The sequence below is a fragment of the Thermobia domestica genome, chromosome 10 (genome assembly GCF_964235325.1).
Source record: "Thermobia domestica chromosome 10, izTheDome1.hap1.1, whole genome shotgun sequence".
NCBI lineage: Eukaryota > Metazoa > Arthropoda > Insecta > Zygentoma > Lepismatidae > Thermobia > Thermobia domestica.
In genome coordinates, this window is record NC_137463.1 from 63,305,811 (window position 1) to 63,324,311 (window position 18,501).

At 29.0% G+C, this 18,501-nt stretch overlaps 1 long non-coding RNA gene across 2 annotated transcripts in view; it reads right to left on the reverse strand.

The window, feature by feature from the left end:
- Positions 1–15,563, reverse strand: part of LOC145661997 (uncharacterized) — a 46,650-nt gene extending 31,087 nt beyond the window's left edge. For both annotated transcript variants that reach the window (XR_014126940.1, XR_014126939.1), the window contains exon 1: positions 15,410–15,563. This is a non-coding gene — a long non-coding RNA (uncharacterized LOC145661997). The remainder of the gene's footprint in view (positions 1–15,409) is intronic.
- Between the last annotated feature and the right edge of the window lie 2,938 nt (positions 15,564–18,501).

Here is an 18,501-nt window from a genome sequence, read left to right on the forward strand (position 1 = left end):
CTCTGAATGAGAAATGGTTTCATGCTATAAGTACGAAAGATTATGTCACGTCGATTGAAGTAGAATTATATTTGTATTGCAGTGTAACACGAGGACACCGTATATTCTAAAATAGTTAGGCACTTTTTGGGAAACGTGTGAGCTATTTCATAGTTCCAGTACTGAAACTACATGTAGTAATGATTACGTCTATACAAAAGATCATATAAAAGAGTAGCTCAACCCTATGAATGATTGCCACACAGCTACCTTAAACAACCATCACACTGTCTTGTCCAGAAACAATGTCTTAGTAAAGCTGCATTTCATTATAAATTGAAGTCAATATAAACAATCCTTACTATCCCTTTCATTTACACAATTAGGGAACTCTATATGTGGTTCGTGTTGGCGGATGTCAACTCATGTAGGACTGTTGATTTCAAAATCTCACTTTGTAAGTGTATGGATTTGCCTATCGACGATCATATGATATCTGCGTACCACAATTACGATGAAATGAGCCTCCTATCCTAAGAATCTCTTACAAGATATTCTTTGGGAGACAATTGAAAAGGTTGTTTAGCAATACCTACAGAGATAACTTTTCAATGGATTTTTTTGGAACAAATTGAGACCAACAACATTAAAATTGGAAAAAGACACTCTCAACACATTTTCCGTCGTGCTTTGCAGAATATAATATTGTGAATTCATAAAGGAAACTCAACCAGAGTTGTATCTTTTCCACTGATGTAATTTTTGTGTCTACTCAACGATGTAATCCTCCCTAACTGCATTGACACCCCAGCCAGAATATTTTATAAATTAAGTTAGTGTAGAAACCCTAATTGTTTTATTATGGTTCAAAATTTCTCATTATAAAATATATGAGAAAAATATTCATCTGCATCAAATTACTTATTTTATTTTAAGGTTTTAATTTGATGTAATTTACAACAAGATTAATGCTAATTATTATTCTGTTAACTATGACAATTAAAATGGTATTTTCGTAAGGTATTAGTTAGTTGAATTATTATTCTTTGCTATTTCTTACTTAGTATTTTGTTAAAATTCATAGAAAAGTAAATATTAGATAGATTACATAGATTGGATTTCTGTGAATTAAACTTCTTATTTGATGCCGTGTTTATTTTTAGAATAGTTTGTTTGAAGCCATACGAATAAATAAATTGATGTTGGATATAATGTTGAGCATCGTTTATTGGAACATAAGACAATAATTTTCGTTTTTAATCTTTTTATAACTAGCTGAATAAAAACAAATGGTTATTATCCTTATTGATTATCAGGTGTATATATACAATAAAAGGTATCGCAATGATCGTCGATTTCAAATGATTGGGTCATATTTATTGTAAATATTTTTGTCTGTAATATTTCTATAGTCTTGGGCTCATTTTATATCAGTATTTCATTTTAAAACATTTATCAAGTTCACTATGCCTGATAACATTACAATGCTAACGAAACGATAACCTTATTTCTAGTAATAACTTATGTGAACAATTTTGTTAACACATTATTATATTTTAGACGTATGTTATACTCCTTCTTTTAGGCTTGTACCTTTAATGTTAAATTACAATAATGAATTTTACGTACGTTAATTATATTATACTTAATGCATTTTACGTAATTTAGATACATTTTATCCTTTTCATTTTAATGTATTAACACAAATTAATGAAAAACACAAACGCCCCCTTTTACTGTATTAACACGTGTGCAAATTATGCACTTTACTTATAATTAATTTTATAAATATTTACAACACACAATTTTAGATACTTCAAATAATATTTGATAAATTCATACTCAATATTTTCATGCCAATTTTTATGATTCCTATATCACGTTAATGGTAAAGCATTTTATAAAATCTCCTTTTTGTCAAAATATAATCTTTGCTAATGCATTTTTTGTAGACTTAAGTTTTAGTAAGTAATACAAATGGCATTTTACTATGTTTTGAAATATATTAAAATGTTATTATTTCATGTGTCATTAACATATGGAACAGCGATCATAAAAGTTTGAAACATTTTAGTAGTGTATTAGTTACACGCTATTTTATTTCATTGTTTGTTAGTATTTGACATTGCTATTTTTCTATTTTCACGTAAATTTAAATCAAACGAAATTGGATTAATGGTTGGTCTGAAGATATACTGTTGAGCTTTAAAATATCATTAAGTTATTTCGATGTTATACATGACTGACAAAATAAGAAGATGCAAAATATTATGCTTGGGTTTAGAAGCTATAATTATAATTTTCAAAACCATATAATACGAATATTTCCAGGTACAAAGTTACAAATTTAAAATAAGTAGCAGATCAGAAAAAAATTTTGTGAAAATCAAAATAGTTGAAAAAAGAATCTTGTACTATTTCTCAGATAAAAAGCTTTATATACATTATAATGTATATAATTAATGACAGACCTATAAGTTCGGTAAATGTATTTTTTGATAATTTGTGAATTAATATCAAGTAGAAATTCGCTGCGTTTCAATGTTGATGCTATAAAATCTCTAACAAAAACAGTTTGATGAAGCTGAAATAAACTAGCATCGCTGTGGTATTTTTAGGTGATTTTCAATACTACTTAAAGGTAGAAGACCAAATCCGAAAATATCTATTTACATATTGTTTTGAATAACAAAATTAAACATGCATTAATTAAATATCAATTTTCAGCTTACCTACTCATTGGATCAGTTTGAATTTTCAGAGTTCAGGATTTCAAATTGTAATATTTTCCCCGAAGAATCTGATTAACTGCATTATCAATATTCATGTATAGTGATATCGCATTCCGGTACACATGACATTTGACGCAAGATTAAAGTAAGACATGTTAAAGTATAGGATAGACGTCTAAAGGTATATATAATAATAACGATCGATAATAATCATGAGAGAATTTAAGGAGATAATCTGAATGTTATACAGTATTGATATATAAAAGCCTGAATGGGACTTGGGAATGTGTTTTTCGTTTTTAATATATTCTAAGATAAATTATTCCTGATTATGTTCTGTTCTGTTCTTAAAACACGTCCAGAGATTAGCAGTTTATATTACCGATGTTCAGAATTGCGTATCATGTTTGTCTTCGATGTATAACTCATGAGTGATTTTTCAAGCTAAAAAGTAATTTGGATTTATTGTCTTGAACGTCTGGCCATAAGAAACAAAAATTATTTTGTCACAGAAGTAAGCAGGAGCAACAAATCAATTCCTCAGTAAGCTCTTCTCGTATTCTATAACACATATAATCAAGTGTAATTCTCATAATGCTCAATACTTAATGCCCAGAACTCACATGTAGTATTTAGAATTGTAATTTTTGTAATCCTAGTTTACACGAAAATGCAATTGTGTTATAGTTTAAATTATTATAAAAAAATTAGAAAAGAATTTTGATTTTCTGCTAATACTAAAACATGAATTGTACTTACCATCATTTCCTTCTAGTTTCAGCTGAGATGTAGTTCACAATGTTTCATGTTAAAAATTGCGAAAACACAAAATCCGTTTTCAATGTTTTCTTATGTAATAATTTTAAAATTTATAACATATTAAACTCAACATAGTTTACTCAATTAATGCACATACATCTCCGTTAATAGTGTTATTAATTTAGGTGGATTTAAAATATTTTATTTACTTAAGAACTAGATACAAATTGGAAAACATTAGTTTTTCTCCAGTGAGTGGTAAACGAAAGCACGTTGTTTTGGGTTCGTTTTCTTGTAGAACCGCAGACATAATTATTCTTTATGTATTTCGTGTTTGGGAATATATCTGTGGTTGGTGTATAACACGACTCTTATAAAAATTTTTTGTGGTGTCCTGTAATAAATCATTATGTAATAGGTACGCCGACTCAGTGGTAGAGCGCTTACCACTGTTGTGAGATGTCTCTGGCTTGACCCCGAGCACATAAGTTAGTACTGGACAACATCGTGTCTGCAAGTTTTCTCGGGATTCTACCGTTTCCTCAATTTTTTCCTCCCACCAATTCTACTATTCTCATTCATTTAGCTTAGTTAACGTCTCCGTTAGCCTAAATTGTATAATCGTAGGACGTCCAATTGAAATACCTCACGACATTTCATTTTATTCTTACGATTTTTCAGCTTTCGTTCGTCAGTTTCTTATCCCATGATTTGTATTAATAAAGTAATGAGACTTTTATGAATCAGAATTTATTCTCCCAAATCAAGATACATATTGTGGGTCACATGATACAACAAACTTCTTCATTTAACGATCCCTTCTGTATTGATAGGCAGATTAATGTTTGAACCAAGGACGGAGTTTAGGAACTAAGGAAACATTACTAATAACAAATTGAGTATTACAGATACTCTTATTACAATTTACTGCGAGCAGAGACATGTAGCGTAATGTTTCTCTTATTCTTCTTCTTGTTCCATTTTATTCAGGATCCCTGGATTGCAGGTTTTAAATATTATTTACAAATTTCTCAAAGAGGACATATCGACAATATTTGTCAAATGAGCAATTCTTTGTGATTTTTTTGCTTGAAAACCAATAATAATTCGCAAATATATGTTGAGTCTAAACACGGATATAAGAGTATTAAATTGGAAACTATGACTCCGGGGAATTATAACATTATGATACTTTTAACGTCTTACGGAAAATTACACGATGAAAATATATGTCATATGTATATATTAGAAGAAAACATTTGGTGTAGGCCTATACTCACACTCCAAGAAATTGAAACAGAGGCAATATATGCAAACCAAATAGCCAAGAAATAGAAATAACCATGCTACAGGAAATATTATATATCTACGAAAGGAGGTCGTGTGTCATCTCTATCGTGTTTTAGATTTTTCATCGTTTTTTGCAAAAACCAATTTCAGTAAAATTGTAAACAAATTTCAGTAATCATAAATCACAAGGAAATAGTTTGCATTACTAACCGTAGGAATCAGATAATGCCAAATACCTAAAATTATACATTTAGTAGTGGTATTTGGTCTTTAAATATGCTTATTTATCTTATTCTTTCACTTTTTGTAATTTTTACGTTAGCGGGGAGTGTGGGTTGGGGCTAGCCACAAAGGTAAAACTGAAGTTATTTCATAATACTGTCTTATGAGATTGTAGTGCCTAAATGCTTGATTTGCTGCCTTAAGAAGTCTTTTCAATATGTGTCGGTCTTTATAGAGCTACATAAAACAGAATGAAATTTTATAAGTCTAAATTTTAAATAATCTAAATTTTAAGATATGTTTCTGTGTTTTTAGAGTTAGGGAAATATCTTCCACAAACTAATTGAAGCTTGAGTTTTCAAGAAATATGTGTAAAAAAGACTATTGCAAGTAAACAAATCGTAGACATGGTTTGGATTATATCTCAATCCATTATTCCCGAAGTACATGAAATATCAATCAATGTTAACGTCCGATATTCCGAAATCATCACTTCATCATGTTCGATTAATGTTCGAATATCATGTAAATCTATACATTATAGGAAGGACTCCAATATCACCTTTTAGGGCTAATATTAATAGATATTCGCTATTATATCTATTTATTCGTGACGATACGATTTTACTGCTAACCACAGATCTCAAGAGTTTACGAATTGTTTTACTCACCACGATGATCTTTAAACTTACATGAAGAAAGTACACTTACCTACACATCTTCGTGCGTTTTCCTTCTTGCTTCTTGAATGGCTAACCCCCAATCGATTGGTTTCAAACAGCACATAACAAAAGATAAAAGAAGCATTGCTTCGAGATCTCGTACGTAGGCAAAGTATTGTAGTTCCTTTAATTGTCGTGAGTTCGTTCCCCATAGTATTTACAAGGAATATACACAAACTTCTATTATCTGCGGGTATTGCCTCAATTACATTAAGGAGACAATGCAATACAAAACTGTACTCCTATTATTACTGAATATTTGTGTCTATATACTTGAATATATATATTTGTCTATATATACATAACACTTAAATACCTTAGCTCCATCGTAAGTACCGACTTTAATGCTCACTATATCTAAAGAATGTCGATACGTCAAAGGTGTCGATATGTGAGAAAACATTGGTTACACATATATTCTATTTTTTGTATACTTGTTAGTAAATATTGTATAAAAATGCGGTTTCTATGTTATCTGTGTACAAGACATCTTATCGGAAACTAATTGCTCGCTTCCCCAATTACAGATTACTATTAAGCCAATTTCGATACCTCGTTAGATAATCCCGTATGATGTATAATGTACTTCATAAATGGTATTATTTAAAAATCTATGAATAAGAAAGTTTTAAGAGCGGATATAATTCTTATCAGATTAATGTTTGAAAACAAATTTATAATTACAGTACGTCGGGTTCGATTCCCGGAGGGATCTCATATGGTGCGGATTCTACGTTAATCTGTCCTGTTTCATGTAGCCTAGGTGACGAAGGGACGCTAAACTCCAAATCATCTCAACTCAACTCAATAATTACAGTTTTTGTTACGTTGTGTTTCTGATTGATGTTGTGCTGAAATAAATTCATTTTCAAAAGCGATTATTATTTAAATGGGGTATTACATGTCCAACTAGACACTTAAGATAATCAAAATACTAATCATGATGTCTTCAACATTTGTTGGAATTTAATATTTAAAATATTTTAAATGGTAATATTATCTTCATCTTTAAATGAGAAATAACATTATTTTACTATCACAAAGGTAATAACTGTTGTTATTAGAACAATGAATATATATCATAAACAATACTTAATATAACTAAAATTTTCACCCTAAGTTTTGAAGGATGAAACATATTGGAATTTTTCAGTATCATAGTAAGCATAATAATTATGGAAATTTCAATTGAACTTCCAGCTTGACTGCTTATCTAACATTTACTATTCCATTGAATCCTCTCTGAAATGTATTATATTTTTAAAATCATGCTGAAGTGCAAAGTGTTTCTCTCGGGTATGATTTTAATTTCAAATTATTCTTTGCATTTGCTACTCTATCAATATTTCCTTTTTTGCTTTCCTGCATAGTTATTTCCATTTTGATTTAATTGTTATCTCCCTCACTTGTTATGTACTATAGCATTACATTACATTAAGACCAGCTGTTTTATATTTCTTAGTACTTTTCTTCGTACTTTTGTGTTTCATTCCCGACACAGTTATATATTACCCTGTTTTTTTTATATTTCCAAATCGTAAATTTTAATAATCGAAAAGAAAACGGTTTCTATACCCTAGTATTTATTATTTATGTTTTGTACTTCATCAGGCCACATGTTTAGTTTTTTTTATTGACATATTCAAAAATAGAACTAGAAGGGAAGACACGTCACTATACTTAAAAATTGATTCTAGGTTGCAATAAGTTGTCAAAGTTCATTCATCGGTGTTGTTTCTTTCAAAAATCTAAATTCAAAATATATCAAGACGAATTTCTCTGTATTATCTAATTAGGAAATACATTTTATTTCAAATTGCAAAATAAGCATGAATCTGTGTACGTATACAGATCTAGAAACTTTGTGTACATCAATGACACTTTTAATAACCTAATAATATCAGCTAAATGGATTGAAATGATTTTCGAAATAAACCATCGAAATATGATTAATTGACATAATTAGAAAAATCTAAAACATAGCACATCAGGTAAGCACCTTCCATGTTATTATCTTTGGAAAGTAATTAGTTGGGGTGGTTTCCTTGTGAACAATTGATTTGGACTAGGATAGAATGAGTAAAATTGAAGTATAATACTTAGTAACATATCTTACATAAGAAAAAGGATATTAGCAAAATAGTTGGTTATTGGAAGTTCGTTATTACATTGCAGTACCGGTTTGTTAATGTATCTGGTAATTCAAAACAAATTGATTCAATTTTAATAAAAGTAATGTACTCGATTTATTACAAAAGTAATCAATCATTTTCAAAGTAAACTAATTTCATGTGAAAAATGCCAAACCAACTATCAATAAATTTGACGAACTCCAAGAAACTTTAACTAAGATTGCAATTTATTTCTAAAAGCTTGAAAAGTAAATTATTTTTTGTCCAATGCAGATATGGATTACGATTTCCATTTGATATTGATAATTTTATTAACGATATATCTTATTTTGTAAGTGAATGTATAAATAGTATATATGTGAAAATACATTCATCTCTGTTTGTGTGTTTACAGTAATAATTGAGAAATATAAATGTTTAGTATATAATAAACATCAGATATTTGATGAAGTCAATTTCCTAAAAATTAGCACAATGTAATGCGTATATACAATAATGTATGACGTGTATAAATAGTGTGCATCAAATGAAAATACGTATGTGTTGCATGCATTTGCATGCCTATAATTATATATATAAAATGATCTGCTAATTGTTTTAATAGCTTTCTATTGTTAGAATACTGAGACAAAAGAATGCTTTTCAGTAGAGTGAAAAAAGTAGTGTGATGAATTCAATTGGATGAATTCTAATGGGAAATATGTTAATTTTCTTCAGATGGTGAAATGAAAATTCATTTTGTTCAAGGAAATTATATCGTTTATAATGTTTAGTATAAACTCGCGAAATAAGTATAAACCGTAAATATTTAAATTTATCCCTATGTATTAATAAGTCATTATAACATTTTAAAACAATTTTGGAGATTAAATAGTTAAGTTTGTTGATAAAATACATACTCCAAACTTTGTACCTTAAATCAGTTAATGACGATCAGTTTGGGGAGGACTTCAAACGATATAATTGAAACCCAGAATTTTTAAATGGTTTACGAGTCTATAAAAGATTAAAATTTAATAATTTATTTAAATACGCTCATGCATTCATATACAGTGATGTGTGTAATTATCTAAAATTTCTCTAAATAAAAAGGTGATAATCGTACAATCAAATATAAGATGTCGTTTACACTGTACATATTTGCTATAAATTTAAAAGATTTAATTATTATATTATTAAATTAGCAGAGATTAGTATTTCTTTTTTATGCACTTAAAATCAAGGAAATGTTTGTTTCTTAGGATTTAGGTACTTCAGATATACATTTTAAATTTATTGGGTGAACGAAATGATGCAGTAATGATTTAGTTGACATTCGTTCCTCGCTTATATTACTGGAGATAGACAAAGACGGCAGTTTGTTTGCTTGTAGTAAAGAGCAATGAAAATATATGACTATAGTCGTTCATCATTGCATAACGTGTGAACATTTGTTTTGCATTCAGTTGTATTGGAAGTTTAATTACCAGTGTTTCGAACGAAATTTATTTCATCCCAATCCGGTACTTAATAGATAAGAATTAAATACACATTTCTTTATTTTACGATTAATTTTAATTCTCTCAAACAGTGCGTTCTCCCGAAAGATCAAACGCACCAATAACTGTTTAATAACTATGTCAAAGAAATTATTTTCGTACGGTTCAATCTAGCTTGTATATGAATTACAAATATACGTTATACGTCAATTCAAGATTCGAATGACTAATAAATGTATAGCTATGACGTAATAAGGGTTGAGAATTGATGAAATATATTTTACTTAAAGGTTTTAAGCTATGAGTAAATAGATTCCTATGTCAGAAGTTTCATATTAAGGATTTAAAAAGAAAATCAAATGAGAAAACGAGAACATACTAATAGTGATATTGTCGAAGCTATGGTATAAAATTTTAGTAGCTCTTTCATATACAGTCTCTGGAATTTCATATACAAGTCCATACTATTACACTTCCTTAAAAAAAGTGATTTGATTTGACTTTTAGCTTAGCATCTCTTCCAGCAGCGATTGCTTTTGAAATTTTGAGTTAACACTTAACGTAAAATCCGATCCACATGATCTCCTGCCACGATCAGAACCCAAAAGGCATGTACAGAAACGACTTAGACATAAGAGCGCTCTATGTAAGAAGTAAACGTCCTATATAAGAAGATAAAAATAACATGTATATAATTTTTATTTAGAAATAAAAGACTTTTCTGTATTTCGAAACTACGAAAAGCTCCCACATATAAACGGAATAGCTTTTTTTTGGGTTTAAAATGTTTTGTTGCTAAGAGGAAATACGATTTTAAAAACGTTCATTATAATACTTATTTCTAAATTCATATTGATTTCATTTTAATAAATATTTCTGTTATAATCCCTTATACGAAAGTTGAAAGAAACCTAAATATACGAGACATATTAGTGAAGATCGCTTCTTTATAAATGATAAAGCTTTTGAGACAAAGGGACGAAAGTAAAGACGGAGGAGAGAAAATGAAGAAGGGAAATTATCAAATGGGTTGATGTTTAGGCACTTATTAAGTATTCTCGGAGCTCAGGTAATAATTGTAATTATCAACGTAATATTACGGAGTTGAAAAGAAATAAAAAGCCACATTTATTGCAGTAAAACCAATTCTTTGTAGCATACTATTTACTAAAAAGCGACAATTAAATTATGAAAATTTTACTCAGGGTGCTACAATACCCAAAAGGTATACAACCCAATAGTTTGAAATATATTATGAAACTAAATTTCACTGAGAAAAATGTTCAAAAAATCATCTAATGGAGTGGAGCATTTACTCGTAAAGCCACCTATCGAAGTATCATGGTCGGAGAACTGAAAATTTTATATGTTCCATCAAGGCATTTAACAAATAAGAGGATATTAATACAAGATTTTAATGTAAAACATTATCGTGAGGGCGTAGTTTGTCATTAACCTATACCTAACAAATAGCTGTGGGTGTTATCTGATCAAGTTGAAACTCACAAATAAATCGAAAATAAATTGTAAAGTTACCTCATACGATCTTTTAAATTATATTACATTACTGTTTCATGTCATGCATGTCATGCAGTTATGTGTTCAAATGATGAAAGCTACATATAATATTGTAAGCAAAATATTCGATTAACGCCCTGTATTCATAAAATTCTGTTTCCTGTACGGCTAAAAGAAGACTCAACTTGTTAAGCATTTTATGATTTCCCTACCTGACTCCAAGAATCACTCATTTGCCTATAGTTGTTTATGATTCATAAGTATTGGCTTTGTGTGGGATTTTCAAAAAAAAATGCAGTAAATCATTATCTCGTGGTAAAGTGCCCCACAAGAAAACTGATTCTTTACGAAACTTGATTGCTTCTTTTGTTTTATGTACAATTATCAAAACAAAATTATACGTGTTGGTCTTTCAATATTTAGTGTAGGCCTGAAATGCCGTGATAAAGACCATAAGTTCGAACAAGGAGTTCAATTCCATGCGTCCCCTGATATTTTCCCACTTTGTTTCCCTATTTTTTTTATTTCCTACCATTTCTGACTTACACAGAGGCAAAGGAGATAATATGATTTATTCATTCAGTAGGAAAATCGAAATTGTACATTTGCTTATGACAACTTGAAATGTTACTTCCCTAATTACTATCGGAGCTAGAACAATATTTTATGAATTGCTGTATGTAGTTTGAAAACGAAGACTTTAGTTTTCGTTTTCCAATATGATAAACTTTGAAAAGTTGGAGTTTTGTATTTAATTACAACGCTTAATCTATTAAATCCGTGTAGGTAAGTTATTGGAATGAAAAAAACATGTTCGAAACATTGTTTTGAATAGATCATACGCTTATGTAATTTAACAGGTTAAAAATATTATTTCCGAGTGCTCGGTTCAAATATAGCAAGAGTTGTAATATTTGAGACCTAAAAATAGCTTAGGGTATGAGCTCTTAAACTTTTGTTATGAAACAAGGAAAAAGAAGTGTGTAAATAAAAGGTCAACAGGCTACTGAGAAAGCTTTAACTAAAAGAAACCAAACATTAATAAAGAAGCTACTTGATGACTTAGATAAGGGGTCATATGAATAAGATATCATTTCAGGGATATATGTCTAAAATAAAAATCGGTGTATAATGGCATAGTGAAACAGTTTGCCAGAATTGGTATGAGTGCTCTTAGTTATCTACGTAATTGAGGACACAACGACCGTACTGGATCCGAAAGTATGTTTATGATTGTACTTTCGCAAAACGACAATACGCAGGACATATCACAAGACCTTTAAGATGGTTACTTAATGAGTGTTTTATCTTAATTTAATTAATCTCTCCATTCAATGTGTAATGATTTTTCAATAGTCTTGAAATTAATATTTTTTTGAAATTAAAAATATTAGCTTTATGAATAGGTTTATCACAAAATTTAATTTTGTTAATTTTTATTAAATATTTTCTGTGACATCTGCATCACAACAACAAAATGTTTTCTTTAACATAACTTATATTAAAGTCATCTCAAATCGTTTATCCTTTACAAACACTAGATTTATGAAGCAGTGTACTTATGGGACTCTTAATTCCACCTTTACTTCTAAAAGTATTTCACCTGATACATCAGTCATTAATATATAAACATTTGTAACGTGGAAGCAAACAAACAATAAACTATCAAATTATATTCCAGGAGTAGACAAATATAGTCAAAAGTAGGAGTAGAAGGTTTCCTATTGTCGAATCTCTTATTATCAAATACGGTATGTTATTATAGTTAATGTTTTATGATAACTTGTTTAAGAGAGAGATTAATATTAGTTTTACCTTAAAAGTATAAATGATATTCACCATCTAAAGAATATTAACTAGTCATTGATATCTTTTAAAAGATATAAATAACTGTAGGTAGTTTTTTGCCACCTAGATGAAAATATATCAGATATTGAAAATTTTATTTTGACTAAATAAACGCAAGTTAAATATTAGATTATTATATCTCTATTTCAGTCAAAGATCTACCATCACATGTAGTTATATATGATTTACTAAGGATTAAAGAAATTTATAATTAATGAGAAGCATAGTTAATTATATGAAATATTGCTACAATACTAAGTTTGAAAAATCACTTAAATCAAAAATTATGACCCAATCATTTGATATAATTTAATATTAAGATAAAATACGGGATTTAAGGGAATAAACGATGAAGACCAATGTATCTTTATTTTCAGCTAAATTAATTTTAAACTACGAAATTATATTGCAATGTGCTTAGTATATAGTAGAAAAATATAGACTATAAAAACGTAATATTTACTACTGTAAAAATAAGACAGCAAATTCTACTTTTGAAGATAATATGAATTTACTTAATAATTTTACTTTTCTTACTTTTCGTAATGATATGCATAATTAAATTTTGTATGTGGTAGTAAACATGAAAAATGATCAAATGTGTAGCAAGAATCTTATAGAAGGAATATTTAACTCTTTGTAGAGTTTTAACATCTCAACATATTATATTACCAAGGTCAAAGCTAGAGTTCCGCACCAAGTTATTTTGTTGCAATTACTAGAAGAAAAAGCATTAATTTGAAAATTGTCGCAAATAGGATTTAATTTGAAATTTGTATTGAGTTTGTATTGAGTTCTCATTTACTAGATGACTATTACGGAATTGAAGGGCTTAGTGGAAAAGTGATTTATTCCACAAAATTTCGAAAAGGTATTATTAACAATTCTGAAATGTTTTGCTACTGCTTAATCTACCTGCGTATTTCCATGAATCACTCAACAATATTCAGTTAGATATACGTAGTTGAATGAAAGAAAACAGTGTTTTGAAATTTAAGTAGTAGAACAACGTACTATCCCCGTTCCACGTTAGCATTAAAAACTTGTCATCATTATGACAATATTGCAACATTGGATAGGAGGAGAATTAAATTAATGTGAATTCCTCGTGCCAGAAGATAGTCGGTTTTCACAGCGTTACACATTCTGGTGAGTGTAACTAAAATACGAGTGGTTATTCACGTAACGGTTTCTAATATAAGCTATATTTATGGATAGTACTGGGCATTGTAATTATATATTGTAGTTAAATGCTCTTGTGTTACTTAACGTACATAAATAGTCGATATATTACACAAATGCTTCTTTTCATTCAGTACAAATGTAATAATTTCAGGTAATTTCTGTTACTTAATTCAAATGTACGAATTTACTCATATTGTGAGAAAACATTTAACCTAAGACATTAGTACAACGAAGAAATGACAGTATAAATAATGAACATTATTAGGTATAGACATTGCACATTTACGACAGTACTTGTGATTTTGTAAATTTAAACTACAATTATTGCCTACCCTTGGTATTTTAAGCAGTACTGACTTCAATTTTTTGTTATGATAATTCACATAATTTGGGAAGAAATATTCAAGATGGATTATCGGTGTGGACACAATATAAATTTCAAATAACTTGTTATTTTTCTTATAATTTTAATTTCAGACTCCATACAAATTATTTGATGTATTAAATATGGTTAAAATTGCTTATTTATCTCATTAACACGGTAATAAGTTTTAAATGTAACTGAATCCAAGCTTTACTTTTTAAACACTAATGTTATCATTAATATTTTTATGAATAACAATCGCTTTTTTATGAATATACCGATCTGCATATAATGTCTCTCGGACATTGAGAATATTGGAAATATAATACTGTGTTTAAAGAATGAAAATTGATAATTTAGAATCTACTTACGTAATTCGCGTCCTTATTGTACTATCTTTTATGTTCACTGTATACAGATAAATAAAGAGTCTTAATATATATGGCAACGTTCTTACCATCCAAGTTCACCTTTAGAAAGTATAATTCTAAAACTATATTTAGGCTTCGCATTGGTTTAGATTTTACTTTAAAAATAAATGTTTTTATTTGTTATCGCAACATTCATACGAGTTATATGATATTTATATGGAAATTTATTAGATCATGTAGTTAAGATTAGTTCTGTTTTACATAGTTTATCATTCCAAATAATTTCATCATTTAAAGAGAATAAAGTATCTAGAAGAAAATGGCATATATGTAAGTAAGGTATAGCAAGCACAATGGAACGAAGAAGCGATAAAATAAAGCAGATATAATGTGTATTTACAGTCGATAAATCCATAGAAATGGAGGAAGTTGCATCTCATTACTGTAAAAGAAACTTCGTATTAGCTGGACGTTTCTTATGTACATTTGGAATGTGATACTTGCAAAATAGTTTATGTGCGAAACAAACATTTACAAAATAATTTGTAACTTAGTTGAGTTCACTGACAAGATTGAATAAATATATTGAATGTAGTTGTTATTCACAATTATATTTTATGTCATTTTTAGTAATATATCTCTTCAAAAAGAGAAATATTGCCTTATTTCAGTACTGTGTGATTTCATCATAGCATTTTCATATTAATTTTAGTAATGAATTTAGGAAATTGGCTTCATTTTATATGGGAATGTTATTTCTGAGAATGATAAGTAATTTGTTCCGATTTATGAAATATAAAACAACTTACCTCGAAGCACACAGCAAAAAGAAGGAACATTAGAAGAACTTTGGCAACCATTTCGATGATAGGAAGGCGCTACTAGAAGTGGCACTTATGTTTCCTTAACGGCTATTCGAAGCAAAGTAAAATGTATTGTGCTAGTACAACGTTTTTATATCTTAAAGGGAGAAAATTTCTAATTTTATCGTAGCTGCTATTATCATTGCTATATTTTCCTTAATTTGCTTTGTCTTAACATTGTATCAAGTATGCATTGTTCTTTTGTTTTCTGATTTAATGTGAGCCAATTTCGTTTCGTAAACAAGAGTAAAATCTTCAGATTTTTAGATCTTCACGGTATATTTATGGATTGTATTGTTAAATGTACGATATTTGGTTTTCCTACCTCGCCGTGAATAATTATACCTAATGCCTATAACAGAAACACCGCAGATGACATCAGGTTCGTTCAATTTTTATGAGAAGCGTAATAGCCAAAAATATAAAAATCTAGGCACTTTTTTTAAAAAACCTTTCTAAAACAAGTTACTGATTTTCTCTATGTCTTTATTCCAACTTAGAAGACACGAAGTGACATGTTTAAAACTGGTCTCGGGTTATTACAGATCATTGTTTTAGGATTTGGAAAGTCTTATGTCCATGAATGTTATTCTAACAAAATATGTCCAGTAACAAACTATTAGACTGAAAAAACTAATTTGGTGAACTAATAACATAGAACTATAGCAAATGTAAGATTAACGCAGTTAGTACTACTATTGTCCTTATTATAACTTATTCAGGTGAATCACATCAATTCGTTCCATTTGAGCATTTAATGATGTGTTTTCAAGAGTCACGTCGTTTCCAATTCGTTTGAAACGAAAGGTGAATCAACCATTTGAACAATAGCGATTCATATTATATATATATATATATATATATATATATATATATATATATATATATATATATATATATATATATATATATTCTGAATCGGAGTGCATGGAAATTTTCAGAATTAGTGGAATAAGAATAACAATTACGATTTTCAATGATTTATTGATATCTAATTATTAAACAGGCATTATAAATTATTCATGATTCTGGTCTTTAAATAATTACATTTTTAATATTTCTTCGAATTGAATGAGAAAATGTGGCTGATAATTTAAAATATATATTAACAATTATATGTGGTTATTCATGCGTAAAGCATTTAGGCTCCGTAAGCCAGATATTTAGTTACGTGTTGCAAATTTCCTTGCAAAAACAATAGACACACTACAAATATCTGTAAAACGAATGCAATTCAATTAAGGTTTGTACCTTATCACTGCATATAATGCAAGTTAATGATGAAGGTCACCAAACAAACAAAACAAACCCATTCGTCTTTAGTTTTACTGATATACACTTTACTTTTCCTAATTCAGTTTAAAATGATTTTGAGTAACCAGTTCCCAAATCGTTCCATACAACCGAATGTGTCCTTCTTCCACTATGTTCTAAAAGTATCTATAAGAATATGAAAATATAATTTAAAATTTACACTTTAGAACGCTATAGAGTCAGAAATTCTCATATAAATTATGAAATTAGCAGAAGCATTATTCACTTTGAAGTCAAAATTACTGGCGCAATTCAAGGCAATAGACAATTAAAATTTGAGCGCATTGTAAACTACATGAGCACGACTAATACAGCATCGATAATCAAAATAGAATCAATCTATTATTATTATTATTATTATTATTATTATTATTATTATTATTATTATTATTATTATTACTAAGTATTCGGTTTTTCTTCTGGACCTGGAACTAAAACGGATTTTCTTTTTTCTTTGATTTTTACGTTTGTGTGTGGAAATGTTTCTTGTACATTACCTGATCTTCAGCTTCCTCTTTTAGCTCCCGATATTTTCTTCCAGTGCTCAAACCATCAATCAGCTGTGTTCTTCTTCCCATCCCTTGCTTTCCTTCCATTTTTCCTTTTATGGTTCTATGAAGAAGACTATTTGTTCGCAAATCTATTTAATCCAATTGGAATACCTACGAAGGATGCTGGCTAGAAGCGTCGTGTTCTGTCCTATCTGTTTCGAATGATCCTCATTTGTTACTCTCTCCGTCCATTTTATTTTCTCCACCTTTCTACAACACTACATTTGAAAGCAATCTATTTCTTCTCTAACCTCCTTAATGTGCAAGTCTCTGAAGCATACTGTCCAATGCTCCATATATAGCACTTGACCAACTTATTCCTTTGTACAATACTAAACCTATTAGTTAAGAGTAACTATTTCTTGTATAATACTCGTTTGGCTGTGGCAATTCTTAACGTGACTTCTTTGGTAAAGTAAGCGCCTCCAGACAAAATACTTCCAAAACACTTGAAGTGATCGGCCTTTTCAAGTTTTCTTTGTTCGTTATAGGTATAAAATAAAATATTTTCAAGTACTATTAGTAATGTTAACTGACAACATAATTACTGTTTTGTTACACACTTTCCCTTTTAATAAAAAAGTTGACTACACCTGAGTATTGTGAAAAAAGTCAGATTTGATCTCTTTGAGTTTGAATATTAAAACAGAAAGTCCAGGGATTGAAGTTTCTGGTTGCAACAGAGGGATAAGATGGAACCCTTCTTCTAACGCTGAATCGACACGAAAGACTTTTCTCTATCTATAACAATTTTCGATCTAAGAGGATTAAATTTGAAATGAGATGTTATATAGTTTTCAGTCTTTTCTCTGTAAATATAAGGACGGAAGTAGAACCTGTTCTTACCATACTTAGTATACATAAGTTTTGCATTAATTCACATTCACCGGATGACATAGAGAGAAGTTATATAGTTTTCAGTCTTTTGTCTGTAAACATAAAGACGGAAGTAGAACCTGTTCTTACCATTCTTAGTCTACAGAAATTTTGCTTTAATTCGCATTGATCGGATGCCATAGAGAAGTTAGCAAATTCTATTTAACATATACCAAATACTATATTATATTCTTATAAAGTTACTTTTATTATTATTATTATTATTATTATTATAGTTGTTATTAGTTATTAAATATTTAGTGAGACATAACTGTAATTGATATAGGTAGTTAGCAA